Source organism: Rhea americana, unplaced genomic scaffold (assembly GCF_003343005.1).
Source record: "Rhea americana isolate MKP2758 unplaced genomic scaffold, rheAme1 scaffold_153, whole genome shotgun sequence".
Lineage (NCBI taxonomy): Eukaryota > Metazoa > Chordata > Aves > Rheiformes > Rheidae > Rhea > Rhea americana.
This window is the reverse complement of record NW_028185628.1, coordinates 1,355,761-1,370,459: the sequence shown is the minus strand read 5'-3', so window position 1 is coordinate 1,370,459 and position 14,699 is coordinate 1,355,761. Positions and strand designations below refer to the sequence as shown.

At 44.4% G+C, this 14,699-nt stretch overlaps 1 long non-coding RNA gene across 1 annotated transcript; it reads left to right on the top strand.

Annotated features, from left to right (window-relative positions):
• Positions 1 to 155: 155 nt before the first annotated feature.
• On the top strand, positions 156 to 8,558 carry LOC146598784 (uncharacterized). The gene is made up of 4 exons (XR_014895204.1): positions 156 to 328; positions 1,053 to 1,131; positions 2,142 to 2,317; positions 4,079 to 8,558. It is a non-coding gene; the product is annotated as an uncharacterized LOC146598784 (long non-coding RNA).
• The last annotated feature ends 6,141 nt before the right edge of the window (positions 8,559 to 14,699 follow it).

Sequence of the window (14,699 nt, the reverse complement as noted above, 5' to 3'; positions counted from 1 at the left end):
GGGGGCGGCGGCGCCCCCCGGGCGCGCTGAGACATGGCGCGGCGCCGCCTCAGGGGCTGCCTGGCCGCGGCTCCGCGCGCAGCAGCGGGGGCACCGCCCTGCCCCGCCGAGCGGTCTCTGCGCTGCGGCCCGCCCCGTCCCGTCCCTCCTCTTCCTGCGGCGGCGGGCGGCGCTCCCGCCGCGCCGGGCCGGGCCGCAGGGCTCGCCCTGGGTCGGGCCGGTGCCCGAGCGACGCCCCTTCCCCCGGGGCGGCTGCCGCGTCCTCTGCGCTTCGCCCCGTCGAGGCAGCGAAACGCCTCTAAAAGCAGCACATCTGCTCCAAAATCAGGTTGGCTCCCGCAGGGTTTGAGGGAAAATGCAGGCGCTTCCCTAGACAAGTCGCAAGTGCAAGTACCGAAGGAAAGTTTCTCACGAAAGCCAGTCCTTCGGCCTTTCCCTGTTCCTCCGCGAAGGCGTTCGGCTGGGCCTCTGATCCGCAGGCGACGCCTGAGCCGTTCCCAGCTCCCCTCTGGGATCGCCTGAGCCGTTCCCAGCTCCCCTCTGGGATCGCCTGAGCCGGTCCCAGCTCCCCTCTGGACATCCCTCCCCTCCAGGGCTGTCCGCTGCCTCTGGGCGCAGCCCAGCAGTAGCTCCAGGTACCTGCTCTTGACATGTAACCCTTGCGGTCCCAAAACCCTAAAATTGCATATAATGCAAAAGAGGCTTTTCCTCGAAAATGATAGAACATTAGAAAAATAATAAGACATTGTAGCAAGAATGATGTAACTAATAATATGAAATGAACCTTCAGGGAGAGGGGGTTCAAGTGGGCCGAGGTGAGTCCCTAGAGTCTGCCTTGGGGATGGCTTTAACCCCCATCGGGGAGGGAAAGTTCGGACTCTTCGTTTGCCTGAAGCCTTGCCTAACATGCCTTTCGACTACCTCTGGGCAGATTTTTAAGCTAGCCTTTCAGGTGATTAAGCCCACGACATCTATGAATTTTGCGTTCTACTCTAAGGGTYGAGTGCCTACAATTTTGAGTACCCAGCCCTTAACTAAGCTCTGTATTGCAGGCCACRATAYGAGAAGCAATTRCATAGGACTGGTCTATGAGGACGTGCATGTAGGCAAGATGCWGTGGAGGAAGTACAGGTGAGGGATRTTTAATGCATGACTTTTACACCAGTCTTTTGCATGTTATTTTTTCCGGGGTCACTCTGGCAGGTCTAACAGATAGGACTGCATTCCTAGGCTGTGGGCAGAGGATCCTCCCTGCTGACACACTGCTTCAGGAGGCACTTAACTGTGCTTCATTGGTTTTATTGCTACGTGCCTAATGACAGCAGCTGAAGCTGCCAGTAATTGAAATTACGGAGTTACATAGTAACAAGGCAGTAGTACATGAAACACTTGGTCATCTGAGTCTGTATCCTGCAGAGTCCTGAGGGTTCGGCTGATCCAGAAGCACATGGTCAGCCTTAAGCTCTCCTGTTAACAAGCTAGGTATATACAGGCGGCTTGAAACAGCTCTCAGAAACCCCATTCGGCTATGCAATTTGCCATCTAAATACACACTGCTTGTTCCAAAAGTACCTAATCTACCTCCAAAACTAGACACCTAAAATGTCACTGCTATACGGGCACGTGTCGTTTTGTGGAGGCTGTTAGACACTCAAGAGCCGGAGGAAGGAGGAGCRCCTCTCCGTCACGTAACCCAGTTCCCACAAGCGCTGCGTGCCTGTGTAAGGTTTTGGATCGTGACTGGGCTCCAGTCCTAAAAGCAATTCTTGCTTTGGGGTGAGGGGGTTTGCTCAGCTGTTGCTATTAGAGTGCTCTTCTAGATCTCTAATGCTTTAAGAAAACATTATTTATTGGCAATTTTCACAAAAAATTATACTTAACTAGTTTATGTTCATTTTATATGTAAATGATGTAGACAGTACACATTTACCAGAGGATTAAAATATGGTACTTGTTCCACCAGCAGGAGTGATCACAGCTGACTGGTACATGAGTCAGCTCTTGAACTCCTGCAACTCTGAACATCAGTTTGCTCATTTGGGGAGAATATATGCTTTTCCTACAGCTTTCAGTAGTGTACAGGTGTGTAATTTCAAAGTCACACTGATTTTCTGTTACATTTTCTGCTTACTTTTTCACAGCATCTGCGGTTGTCATACACAAATGAACAACAAACTCCCTTACACCTGCTGAGGTTTTACCTGTGTGTGGAGTGGAGTACTGCACCGAAGTGATCAGAAACACAGACAGATGCAAGAGATGATCGATAGTCCAGWCCTAGGATTTGTCCAGTGTGTGTCAGCAGGAGTAATGACAGGTAGCAACATCAGGAGCTATTTATTCTGATAATGTGTAATGTAAATAAGCATTCCAAAATAATTCTGAGGCTTTTAATAGACATTTAGAGATACTCTTCATGGGTACATTTGCATTTAGTTCAAGGTATTGGGAGTCTAAAATTTATACTCAGAATAACAGACTTACCTTTTCCCTACCACATTCAGTCTCTGAACAGCTCCGGTTGATATCAAGTATCTCTGAATAAAAAGATGCCAAAATTCTGGCAGGGTCAGTAGAAATTTTTGACAGGTATACATATTTTATTACTATAACTTGCATAATAGTACCACAGATTTGTAAGTCACTCACTAAATTTACAAAATAGAATACAAAATCTCTTCTATAACTAGATTTCTTCCTGTGGCAGTTTTAAAAAATATGAAGAGGAGTATAAGAACCAGTTAAACAAGTTTTGTTTAATCTCTTTACTTCTTTTCTTTCTGGCCCAGAAACTCTTGTCATGATTTTTCTATCTGTTCTCTTCAAACTGCAAACAAATTTTCACTTTCTAATGGATGGCACGTCCTGCACTTTGGTCAGTACTGGTAAAATGGCTCCATGAACAAYATATAGTTAAATGGTTTTGCCCATCAAATTTTACAGCCTGTGAGAAATATTGTTTGTTAATCTGAGTCCCTGACTTAAGAGCAGCTAAAATCTAATACCTGCTTAGCAGCACTCCAAAATTTGCATTTCTGTGTTTAGAAAGTGGGAAAGTAGAGTACTTACAAGGCACAACTTAAGAGCCACAACATTTGAGAGACTGGCATCGTCCCATGCTGCTGTCACACTCATGCAAACATTTGTATTTTGTCTCCATGTGTCCCTGGGGATTGCAGCTTCCTGAAACTATCCTTCTGAAGTGTCTGACTCGTAAATGATTGCAGAAGACTTTCTTCAGTCTCAGCTCATATTTCCTTTACCAAACGAGATTTACTTTTTCACCTGATGCATATGTTCCCACCCTGTTTTAACACACCAGCAGTAACTAAGATGGACAAGTACATTTCATGTATTCTTCTACTGCTTCTATTTACATACTACTCAGTAAAGTGATRTATAGCCGATGGTTTTGGCTATAAAAATCCTATTTGTTGATAAAGTAGATGGTTTGATAACATCCTTGTACTACTGAAAATGTTCCAGATCTTTATCATTGAAAAAGAATAGTTTCTCGCTGTATGTGTGTATACACATACATTTGTATAAGGTATAAAAATAYTCATTTTTATTATGTAAATTGTATGCCCTTTCCATTGATCTAGCCCTCATCAGCATGGCTGGAAGATTCTACACCAGACTCCATCCCTCTGCTGAATGGAAATTTCCTTTCTGCAGACAGACATCCCTACCTTTGATRCTAGCCAAGAGGAAATTACAGTTGATTTCACAATTGTCTTTGTTTCAGTTTGGTTTGATTTGGTTTGTTTTTTTTTTTTTTTTTTGTTTGTTTTTTTTTTTTTTTGTAAATCAGTAAGTCCTGAGCTGGGCATTAATTCAAAAAGAAAAACTTTAGAATGTTGTCATTAACAGGGTTGGATACGGATGATACGTACAAAAGTTGGAGGACACTACACCTATATGGAGCATTTTCACAAGAAATCCAAATGATCATATATGYATGATGATACATATGATCATCAATGAAAAAATCAAATGTTGTAATTTTTATTGTACAGGACTTTGTTCCTCCCACCCCCCACATCTTTGGTTCTTTCTTTTCTCCTATTTCTCTCAGGGAAACCAGCCTATGCTGTCAGTTTGGGGAGTCGTCCGAGATTCAAGACAACTAGAATGAGACCAAGGTATCCCCAAAATAGTTCTTGACATTAATTTGGAAACAGTTTAGGGAGGTATGCTTTATGACATTTATTTGTTTCAATAAGTACAGCTTGTAGCAAATTACAGGTATTTCCATGGATTGAGTATAGATACATATAGCACAAAGTTGTGACTCAAAAGTGAAGTCCAAAGGGAAGTACAGCAGAACAAGCTAGGCGTTACCCCCAATGAATGTCAAACATTGCAACTATGTAGGAGTGGCTAGCCTGTAGCTCATTTTTATCTGCTGTTTTTATTTTAAAAAAGCTTTTTTCAGATGAAGTMTATTCTCTTAAGTGTGAAGTGAATTATGCAATTACAGCAAAATGTATGTACTAGAAATTTCAAATCTTTATAAATGTGGAGGAACTCTGCTGGATGCAAGACATRTTCATGAAAATGATACTAGCATTTGCCTCTGATTTTCAAGGTGTAARCTTAGATTAATTTATAGCTAGAAACTTCAGATAAGGAAAACTCTTCAGAGCTCCATGTGTGGTAAGCCAGAACAAACACTGTGTGTTTAGAAATAAATTTGGAAGCCTTTGTAYACTAGAAAGTCTCAAAATCAACAGAAAATCACATCAATACAAATACATGCCTTTTAAGCACAGTTTACATTTTTAACATGCAGAATTTAGGMGAGTATATTTGTTTGTGTGTCAATGCTTTATCGTGCAAAGCATAAAATCCTTGTGAGAGACTGCAACTTTCAGGTACTTCCTKGTCATTTTCTCTCTTGGTCTCCATTTGCCATAGAAACAATGATTTCYTTAATAGTAGCAGTATTCCTTTCAGTGCCATATAGCACTAATTGCTAATTGTCACAGTGGACAGTGTTCCATAAATTTAGAGTTCAACACTTGCAGCTTTGGGGGGAATGGACTGACCTTTTTTTTTCACTAAGCCAGAGTTTTGCCAGCTTTATAATAAACAATACTTAACCTGCAGATGGAATTAGTCTGGGGATTCTTGGCATTAATAGAGACTTCAAATGACTTTGCAGGGGAAAGGTCAGGAAAAAATAGCTGTAATTTGCTAAAATGTGTTCCACAGAACAAGCTAAAAAAGCTTTCTACATTGGTTTGCAAAGATGCAGGAACTCATTTGTGTGGGTGTTACTTCTGGTGGAACATCCTGGGATATTGAAGACAAGATTTTATGTGACACCATATCATGATACATTTTGTCTCTTTTTCTATCTATTTTGTTTTGTGTTTTCTTTTTCTCACTCTTTTACCCAGGCCCAGATACATTGGCAGTTAGGGCTGAAGAAGCCCAGAACAGATGAAATTGTAGTTTATGACTAATCCAAAAGCAAAAATAAGAATAATGCCGAAATAGTTTACGTTTATGTGTGTATGTATGTTTGTATATCTGTCTCTCAACTATTTTGTACACATCTACGCTGAATTTACACAAGAAGACATTAAACTTAAGAATTTAAGAATAATTTAAGAATTTTGATAGAAACTTCAGAAAATCTCTAGGGCTAGGCAGTGATCAGAAAAGAGGGAAAAGTAGCTCTTGCACCCGCCTCCTCCACGTAGCTGCTGAGTAGCCACAGTGTGAGCCCTTAGCTGGGCACACGTGTCATTTTGGTGCCTGCTCCCTGGGGCCTTGTTGGAGCCTGCTGCTGGGAGAGTGCCTCTGTCTGCGSTGGCTGCCACCACTGGTTAGAAAACACCAAAATGCTCTTTTGCCAGCCTTGCTTAGTATTTTTTCTGCCGTCTGTTAGCATTTTAAAGAGTCTTCACTGATGCTGTCTTCGCTGAGCTCTGATGGCGCTTCTTCTAATGTATTTTCAATAACTGACTATAAAACAAGATGCCAGCAATTACAAAAGTATTTCCGCAGTATTTCACTCAACACGTGTGGCAGGATATTAAAAAAAAAAAAAAAAACTCCGTCACGCAAATTGCTGATGAGAGAAAGGAAATTATCTGGACTTCTGCCGCTCTTGTGAGCTGACCACCTGCCTCGCCTACGGTGACGCAGCCCCTGCCAGGGCGCCGTCGGCGTCCTTCGGCTCCCGCTTTACCAGCGCCTTCCCGCGGGAAAGGCCATCGGAGGCGCAGGAGTTTCCTAGTCACACGAGACGCTCGTAGCGGAGGAAGGAGCGCGTGATTCCTCCCTGGAAGGACTCGTGCTGGGTCCCAGAGCCAGGCTCGCGGCCGCAGCCGAGGAGCCACCTCCGGGGCCTTTTCCTCAGCGGAAACCTGTGGTGCTCGGGCCACGTGCTGATCTCCRAAACCCAGGGGAGAAAACTCCCTCRCGGAGGAGCCCGGCCTTCCTGTTAGGAAGCAAATGGCTCCTCCRCCCTTGTGCCCCTCCAGCTAATAAGCTGGAGGCTTATTAGTCACTTCATACCTCTGCTCTGAATCATCGTCACCGAAGGGGCTGGGACTGGGACGTCTGCTCTGCACTGAGCTGCTCTCGAAAGGCTGGGGCCGACCGCAGCCTCCTTCGGGGGGTGGAGTAATCATCTAAAGAATAAATGTGCAGTCATTAAATGTGGCAAAAATAATGGCCTCGAGCGAGGAGACAGACGCTCCCTGCCCTGCGAAAAAGTGAGACAAGATCTTTTGCGCTCAAAGAGCTATAAACATCGTATCCGCACGAGTGCACATCTGCTGCTCCCTGGTCTGGGGGAAGGCAGCTCCTCCTCCTCCTCCTCCACCGCGGAGGGTCCGGCCCGGCTGAGGACCTGTGGTTGCTCGTGCTGGCCAGGGACCTGCTTCAGCAGCGCTCACTGCAGTCGCTGCCTTCCCGCCGGCCCTGCTGAATTATAAACCGAGCCTGAAAACAATTATTTCTGCAATGACAATACGAGCCATGTCCAGAGAGCAGTGCGTGTACAAGTCCCTTCTCCCCCACGCAGGGGAAAAATCAGAAGAAATAATTTAAGTCGAGACACCAGTCCATTTGCCTGTTAGCCAAACTCYGATGAACTGTGCCAGCATTACAGGCTGACGTGGGAAGATTCTGGCTTCTTTCTAACATGCCAATTARGCCAAAACCTAAAAAAAAGAGGTGCCGTCGGCAGGCTGCTAGCGTGCCAATGCTTGTGTGGAAGAAATGGTTAAGTGCCAGGGTGCCCGGGTCTGTGCTCATGCTGCCAGAGCACTTCCTCCACCTCTCTGCCGCTGCTGCCGAAGCGCTGGGCTCCAAGCCAGAGGGCTGAACATGCCTTACGTCCCAAAGAGAGAAATTCCTCTTTCCTTGGGGGACCAGAGCTCCCAGTGGAAGAGATTAAACATGGGCTGTGCAGCTGGGGCTCTGGAAAGGGTTCCCAAAGCTTGCCAGGGATTAGCGAGTTCCTGACGGCGGCTGCTCTGCCCGGACCTGCTGGTTCGGGGAGAGCGGGGAGATGACCTCCAGCTGGGGAAAAGCCTGCCTGGGTGCTGTTTCCAGGCTCTGCTGCAAGAGCTCCTTGAGCCGGCCTGCGGTTGCCAGTTAAATTTCTTCCCTCTGACCACAATCCCGACATTCTCCTCTGCTGCTTAATCGCAGCGCTGAGGCTTGTTTACAGAGCACAGTGTCGCAGACCAGATTTTTAAGAGATTTTTAAGAGCTGCACAAAACATTACTCACACACTGCGCAGAGGAGAATATTCAGCGTTACCAGGAACATGAGTTTTTTTTAAAGATTACATATAGCTAGGCTGCCATTTAGTGTATACAAACTGKTTTTTCCTGGTCCCTTACCTCCCTTAAAAGTAGTCCATGAAGCACCTTGGTCTCAACCACTCCAGATTGAAAACCACTGAAAATCAAGACAGGATTAGCTAGATGTTATGTGTTATCTTGATTAATTCAATTCAATTATTTTATGTGATATTGTGATAACATCTGGGAGTCTCAAGCACTCTGTCCTGAGAAGCATGCAAACATGCAGCAAAAAGACAGGATCTGAGGAATTTATGCTGTAAGACCTACACAACCCTTTCTATTGCTCAAAATGGCTCCATATAAAAATTGTATGCCAGCACTGGATTTCCAATATTTCATGATATTCAGCTTCTCGATAAGATCCCCTGGGCAGAAGGCAGCATTTGATTTCTACTGCCTGGTTTCTCAGGAACCCCTTCTCCTCCCTTTGGGCACTGACTCATTTCCTCTGACAACTTACCTCATCCTGTGCTCTGCTCTGCCAGCTTGTGTTTTGTTCTGTCCCTCCATACGAGTTAAACATGTTATAAAGACAAATTAGGGTATGGTTTTTGTCTGAAATCTTGCCTTTTTTTCACCACACACAGACAGCTTTGCTTGCAGACGCTCCAGTCTGTAAGAAGGGTGTAAGAAAAAAAATCCAATTATCTTCATGCAGTGCCATGGGATATTATCGTTGTGCAAATATGCAGAAAGGCAGCAATGAAAATAACTCAAGAAATCAAGCAGTCTCAGATTTCAGTCATTTATAATTTTAGTATAAGTTAAAGTCTAAGTGTGGAGCCTACCAACCAAAGTAAGATTTCCCTGGGTTGCAGTGCCACCTGCTGGGATCGTTGCGATGACATGCATGGTTTCGAGAGCAAGCTAGCAATGTCGTTTGGGGTTCACAGGTTTCTAGTCTGTGTGTGTAACACTCTTTACTTGTAATATGTATAGCACCGCAGAAATTGGGTCTTACTATCCTATAAAATAAATCAATCATTCTTTGCCTAGGAAACCACTCCTTTCTGAGACTGAAAGTAAGAAAGTTTTAATTATCCTTCTGCTTTCCCCTTCTTAAATTCCTTTTGCCCTGTCACTCAGATATATCTGTTACCTCATTATTTCTATTGGTTTTAAGGACAAAAGGCAGTGAAACCTGAGTGGTAAGAATCTTAAAATTTTGCAGTTTCATTTAGCATACTAAATTCTGAGATTTGCCCTTTCTCTCAGTRGGAAAAGATACGGATTTTGAGGGTAGTTCTTTTTTCAGTTCTTCCTCTGTTTTCAAAGCCCAGTGGTGATGTGCAAATGAGTTCCTGTGTTTCCGTGAACAGTTATTAGATCTTAACACATTCAAATAGACACACTCATGGGTATTGTGACTGGAAATTAGAGGGCTRCTCTCAGTTTAGGCCTAAGGCACAACAGAGCAGTGTTGTACTGACAGTACAATATTGCTGCAGAAACTAAAGTCAGATTGAAAAGTCAGCATTCAGGCTAATCTCAGGATGTGTGGAGAGAGGTACATTTGGAAACTACCTGTCCTACTGATTTGTAGTCCTCACAGCCTAGAAATAACAAGCTGTGCTGCTGACAGTTTCAAATRCATCCTATTTTTTTATAATCTTCAATACAGTATGAACAGATAAAGCATAGCAGTATAGTTCTAGGGGTTCACTATTACAAAAGAAAAGGCCAGAGATGCAGTCAGAGGTGAGACTGAAGTGTAAGCCTCTGTATTGTAATTCAACGTGTGAGTGTTAAAAAAAATATCTTTTTACAGAAGTCTCATATGTGCATTTCTGTAATTTTGTGCTGCCTTGCAGAACTACAACATTACAACTGCAAAATAGGGCACTGTATACCTCAGTTTTTAAGAAACTGTCCAAATAAATCAATCATCAAACTTGCAGAGTGTCTTGAAGATAAACAAACTGAATAAACTGAGCAAAAGCAGAAGAATAGTTTTCAAGACTGAAAATTTCTTAGAGAGGAATTGCTAGCATATTTTTCTACAGGGCTTTAACTTCAGTACTGATTGCAATTAAAATTTGATACACAGTGAGAGGCAGTTCTCCCAGTACGCATGAGAGGATATCAGAAAACGCAGCTGAAATTCCAGCAATGCAGAGCCCGTTTTATTTTTTTCAACTCATTTAGTACAAATTATAAACAGGAGCAGCACTGGCAGGAGAGAGATTTAGTCATGTTGGCAGAGTCTGTAGGTTCATTCCGTATTTTCTCTTGAAATGCTGCAATGTGTGCCATGCTTTTTGCTTTTTTTTGGGGGGGGGGGTGCGGGGAGGCAGGGCAAATAGCTAAGAACTTATCCATGATGGAGAGATGCCGAGTGAGTGTTTCCGGGAGCAGGCAGGGCTCTGGCAGCCTCTGGGCTGGCCCCAGGGACCCCATCTGGTGCTCTTGGTGCCATGAAGACGTGGTGAGCTGATGAGGACAGGCACCTTCCCTTCCTGCCCAGGGGTTCACCAGAGACAAGGGCCCTCCAAAGACAATTTAATTTAAAATAATGTTCAGTTCTTTTTCTCTGAGTATAATAATCCAGCAGGTGTTTCATTAATGCCCATATTTCCTTCACGCTGCCAGCTCAGATGGCTCAGACAGCTGCTCTGGCTTTTGGAAAGACAGAGATCGCTGCAGATGAGGGAGCCAGAGTAAGGGGTGCCGGCGCCTCCGGACAGCCCCCCGGGGGAGTCCGGCACCCCTCGGGGCAGCTCGAATCCATCCCACCTGGCCTCGGGTTACRCGGGCCGTGGCCATGCACTATCTGTGGCAGGAGGGGTGGAGAAACTCGATAACCATAGGGTTAAAGAGAGAGAGAGAGACCACACGGGACAACACCGGTGCCCCAAAAAGGAGGGCGGTCGCTGACTCCRGGGTGGTGTTTGGCATCCATGCATCTCCCAGTACAGGACCTGTCTCTGGCACTGGGACTGCAATCCAAGGCTTCTCCCTCCCTGCAAAGAGGGTAAATACCGATCTTATCTGCTATGGTGTAAAACTCCCTCGCATACTTTATCTCTGGCTTCATTCCTCTTTGCACGGCAACACTGTCAGTGGGATGACGGTGAGGGTCCGGCTTTGTGTAACGGCACTGCCACAGTCAGTGACAGCTAAATCTGGAATACACACGGGTGAGCCAAGCCATCTTGGGGCCAGCGGGCTAACCTGGGCCGGTGCCCCCACTTCTTGTGCTCTAAACGGTGGGGTTTTGCTTGTATCTTGACATCTAACTACGGTGCGTGCAACTTGTAACCCGAGGAACTGGTGTTCTTGCGTTAGGAATGTGTGTTTCGCATTGCTTGCCAGCCTGCCTTCTAATGTGGCAACTCATTTGTCACCTGCCTGTTCTGTACTCAGTGTTAATTAATTTCCAGTAAAATGAAAATTAAATATACATTGCAAAAAAATCTTGAGTGTGAAAGAAATCCGTGTAGATTTTAATTTGACACATTATAAAGTTTTTCAGGCAATGCCAGGAAGACAGCATCTAATTAATCTAATATGCAAATWCAAGCCTGCTAGCAATTCATGCTATCAAATATGAATAAGACAGTGACGGAGCTGCGGTTTATTCCTGGATGATGTGAAGTAATCCATCTCAGTTCTTCTGTAGCATTCAGAGAGGCACTGGCCCCACAGAAGAAAGCCTTTGAGAAAGGGAGATTTCAGAGGGAAATCTCCACTTTCACAGAAGAGGCTATTTAAAAACCACACATCTGCTAGAAAGACTGGGACCTATTCGTTCTCTCACCCACAAAGGACCAAAAATGGGGCAAGAAAATGGATGGATACACATATGGTAGAGATCTTTGCTTGCAGACTGAACAGACATGAAGTTCTAGTAGAACCACAAATAACTCCTGAGTGGGAAAAAAGCCAGGAAAAGGAAAAAYATATTTAAAAGTCACTACTAATCATTTTCCCCAGAGTACCTGATGATGTTGTAAATGGGAAGGCTCTGGTCCCAGACTGCATTTTCTTTCTTCAAGAGAAAACATTTCCAGAAATTTTGCCTCTTTTTTATTGGTAACTGATGGATGTTCATTTGGAAATCTTTCACTCAAACAGTTTTGAATCCTCACTGCTGTTTCGGACAGCCTGACATGAAAATACGTGCAATCTTGTTATCTGTATATTTCTCTCATTTCTGTAGCAGAGTGACAGTGTGCTCCCCTTTCTGTACTCTGTCAGTGGGCATTAAATCCCTGCCAGCAGCTTGGGGTTCATTCGCTCTGCGTCATGGCAGGGACAAGGCGCTCCAGGTTCAACCTGCTGGCGGAAAGAGCTTGGATGTATAAGAGTGGGGGCCAAGGGCAAGGACGGAGGCAGTAAGAGGAAATGTAGTGCACAGTGCCCAGTAGCAAGCTATTATGTGATTACCAAACCAGAGACCCAGAGTGATTTTATTGACTTTCGTCTGGAATTGGAATAATGAGATTTGGGGAAGGTGGACTGGGCRGTCCCCACCGGCTGTTTGTTTGCACTGACGGTGTTGTACATGCACATGCATGTGCATGATGTCCCAGTTGCACAGATGCAGAATTTACTAGTTATGCACTAAAAGACTCTGTGTGATTCTTATCTACAGGTGACAGTTTTCATGGCATGCAAAATATATGAAAATACGATTAAAAAACAATTAAAAGTAAAACATGAAAATTTCAAACATGTCCATYGCTGAAGAGTTAGCACCACAAAAGGCACAGAAACCAAATATCAGAAAGGAGCAGTCTCTTCAGTAGCTTTCTAGAAGAGACACAGGGGATATTTTTCCCTATTTGTAGCATAAAATCTGTAGTATTTGTTGTGAGAAAAACTCTGTATTTTCTCTTCGCCAGCATGCTCTTTCTTTCTCTATTTTTAAGTGAGTTTCCAAGAGTAAGAAATTCATGTGAAGAAATAGGAAAATGAACTCATTTGATAGGAATTATCATTTTCCCTTCATCTGCCTGCAGAAATACAAAGGTGTTAGGCAAAAGTTGGGAGCCCCGAAGTGTGCTGTGACATTTATGGAGGTTACAGCTTCTCCTCTGTCCATCGGTGCACAAGGTGTCTCCCAAGCTTAAACCTGAAGGAAAAATGAGTTGCCAAGTGTCAGCCTCAGCAAGAGTTCATATTTTCTTTTGTCATAAGTGAGTCACCTTGTCCCTTGAGGGGGGAACTCAGGGACAGAGGTACCCGCTGCTCCCTCCCCGTTGGGGTRGGAATTACAGCRTCACCTCGCAGGCCWCCCTGGGGACCCCTGSAGCTGGGCCRCTGGCTGGCTCCCTGCGTCACGCAYGACGCCTGTTCGCATTCGAGCAGGGGAAGGGGCCATTCTCCTCCAAAGGCCAGTCAGCAACATCTGGGGTTCAACACTGTCATAAAAAAACTTTCACTACCATACATATTGTRCCTCAAAAACTCTCCCACTTAGGCATATAGTCTGGAGTGAAAAATAGATTTAATCCTGCTCCAGTTTAAAGACCTTAAAGGGCTGGAGTCAAAATACCTGGGATTTTGCTCCTGAACTTTTTGCATTTGTTTTATTATTACCATCATTTGTTATACTCTGTACTAGTCTATTTGTCCTTCCTTTAGCATTCTCATTCCCAGAATARCCCTTCTTAATGATAAAGCACTACTTAAGATTTCCAGTAGGTTTTTCTTTTCATTAATATAGACAGCCAAAACCACTTCCTTTTGTTACTTGAGATCATACAGATCATTTGAAGGCCCGAGGACACTAGCAATTAAGAGAAAAGCATATTCACAAGCTCGCTCTTGATCTACATAGCACCTTCTTAGCACTGCATGGGAACCTAGGAACAACTCTCTTGAGGAGGCACGAGATGAAAGGCAAAAATCACGGGACCAGACTGATTTGCGGGCACTCAGGAGCAGCCTGATGAAGAGGCCCCTTCTTTCGAGCTCTCGCACACACTTTCTTCCAGTTTTTCTRTTACAACACTGAAGAGTCACTGTAACTGGGAGCTGCCACCTGAGCTCTCTCTCCTGCAGGAGCCACCACCATTGCTCTTGTGGCCATGCCAGCTTTGCTCAGCAAGATAGCGTGGTGCAGGTAGAATAGTTTTCAAAAACCAACARACAGCCTATATGAGAGCCCCTAATCTGCAATACTGATATTTCCATGTGCTTAAGTATCCTCCCTTCAGTTTCATACCAAACCTTGTTTTTTCTGATACAATGATATCCCTGAAAAAGGGCAAATCTCCAAATTCACATGTGCTTTATCGCAGTAGGGATGGGAAAGGGGAGACTGGACTGGCTTTCTTGTAAAACAGAGAGCAATCCATAGGGTGATGCTACATTACTCTGAAGAGAGGCATGTTGGGGACCAGGTGCATACTCAGCAGTGTCACTACATGTGGTAGGACATGAAGAGGTTCGTGCCTCCTACCATGACTCTTTATCTTGTGAAGGTGGACAAACAAACTACGATATGTCTGTAGTTGTGGTCACTGGAGCCATGCAGCAGAGTGAAAAAAAATCAGTGACTGTATCATATGACTGTGCCAGGAAATTAAGTCTAGCCTCTACTTAGTGTATAACTTGATTTTCGCAGTCATCAGCAAGCTCCACCCTTGTCTTATTTTGTCAGTAATTTCCTTTATACTCTTAGATTCTCTATGGCATTGCTTCTCTMAAGTGACCATCGAAGGAGATCTGTGTCTGCTCACGGTTATGCAATAGCAAAGGGAAGGAAATCACAAGCACTTACACTGTGCAAATACAGGGATCCAATTTCAAAGACTAGCATTCAAAAATCAAATGAGAATTGGCATTTTCGCTCCAAGAAGGTTTGATCTCAATGGGTACAAACACTATGAYGTTAGCAGAATGCTGTCTCTTGAAATGGC